Below are 2179 nucleotides of genomic sequence, written 5' to 3' on the forward strand. Positions count from 1 at the left end.
ACCCAACTTAAGCTCAAGTGGTGGGATGTGGCTGAGTAAATACTTTCTTTGGAATATATTTTTGAAGAGTGAGGGTAGTGGGGGAGGGTGTCTGGTTGGTTGGTTGGTTTGTTGGGTGGGTGGTTAATGGAATAATTTGGTTGAATGGTCAGTCAGTTGGCTACAGGTCGCATTGGTAATGTTGGTGGTGATGGTGATGATGGTGGTGGTGGTGGTAGTGAAGTTGGTGTTGGTGGTGGTGGTGGTGGTGTTGCTGGTAGCAATTGTCATGGTAGAGTTTTGGGGAAGATGGAGAGGGTTAAGATTAAGATAAAGATTATTGGATTAAGGCTTAAAGAAGTCTGTAGGTGCTGGTGAGGGGATACAGGTAGAAATGGTTTTAGTAAGCAGTTAAAACAGAGAGAGAGATGAAGAGAGAGAGGGAGGGAGAGATAGAGAGAGATTGGTTGTGTAAGGGAGGAGTTGAGAGAAAGAGAGACTGGGTGTGACTGTATGTAGGAGGAGACAAAGGGAATGTATATGTAAGGGATGCATGTAGGAGGGAAAGAGATAATCGGTATGGTTATGCGTGTTAGGGAGAAAGGGGAAAGTGTATATGATTGTGTGTAGGAGGTGAAACAGACTGGGCGTGGCTCAGTGAAGAAAGTGATAGTGGGCGTGGTTATGTTTGTGTAGTAGGTAAAACAGTTTAGAAAGTGGTAGTAGGTGAAACAGAGTGTGCAAAAAGTGGTAGTGGGTGTGGCTGTGTGCAGAAAAATCAAGAGATAGTGGGTGTGGTTGAGTATGAAGAAGAAAGAGACAATGGGCACGGCTATGTGTGTGTAGGAAGTGAAACAGATAGTGGGCGTGGCTGTGTAAAAAGTGATAGTGAGTGTAGCAGTGTGCAGAAAAATCAAGAGACAGTAGGCGTGGCTGTGTGGGAAGAAGAAAGAGATAGTGGGTATGGCTAAGTGTGTTAGGGAGAAAGAAATAGTGTATATTGCTGTCTGTAGGAGGGGAAAAGGATAGTGGGCACGGCTCTACATAGAAGGAGGAAGTGATAGTGGGTGTGTCTGTAAAAAGATAGAGATAGTGGGCGTAGATATATATAGGCGGGGAAAAAGGGGAGAGATTGGTAATTTATTGTTGCTGTTTTAGCCTGAGAACAATCCTGATCAAGTAGAGTTTAAGATCAAAGGCAATCCAGCTGTGACCATCCCGTTTGTTGAGGGTTGTTTAAATTTCCATTATCTAATGTGACCCTTTCTGTTTGTTTGTTTGTTTTTTTGTTTTTTTTAAGACAACAGAGTACAATTTTTGAAGAAAATTTTGCTGCTATGTCTAACCTTGTTGAGTGATTGTGTAGAAGTGCCCAGATTGGCTGCACAGTCTCCATTTTTTTTTTCGTGAGTGTCATAGGTTGCAAGAGGAGGGGGAAAGGGGGAAGAAACAGGGAAAGTGGCACTCTTCTTTTTCCTCATAACCCACCACTCTCCACCTTCCTCTGCCACACGCACACATACTAAGCTCCCCCTACCACCTTTATTCTTCTTCCATCTGTCTGTTTGTCTCTCTCACCTCTTCTCTGTCTGTTTCTTCCTTCCATTACACACTCACACATACACACACACACACTGCCCTAATCTATCTCCCACCCCCCACAACTCTACTCCACCTCAGCTGATGGCCACAGCGATGGCCACTAACCAACAGTTTACACCACATCACAAGACAATGACCACAATGAAAACAACACAACCTTTCACTTGCTACTGTTACTACTACTACTACTGCTACTACTACTACGACTATCACCATCGCCATCACCATGACGACGACGATGACGACGACGACAACAATCACAAACACTACTACCACTGCCACCACCTCCACTGGTTTACCACACTACCATCACCACCGCGACTATGACAACGAGACAACAACACCACCTGACCTCACCTCACCTGACCTCACCTCACCACGCCTTGCCCTCCCGCATCAACACACCCCCTGGTACCAACTCACTGCCGCATTTTGTTCTGCCCATTATATCTACTCCATCACTCCACTCCAACACCCTCACTCACACTCACACTCACGCACTCTCCCTCTCTTCTCTGCTGTCCCTCGTCTCCCCCCCCTTTTTTTTTCATATCTTTATTTTTTTTCCTTTCCTTACCCTTCCTGTTCTTACCCCTCC

This window comes from Octopus bimaculoides, chromosome 29 (genome assembly GCF_001194135.2).
Source record: "Octopus bimaculoides isolate UCB-OBI-ISO-001 chromosome 29, ASM119413v2, whole genome shotgun sequence".
Classification (NCBI taxonomy): domain Eukaryota; kingdom Metazoa; phylum Mollusca; class Cephalopoda; order Octopoda; family Octopodidae; genus Octopus; species Octopus bimaculoides.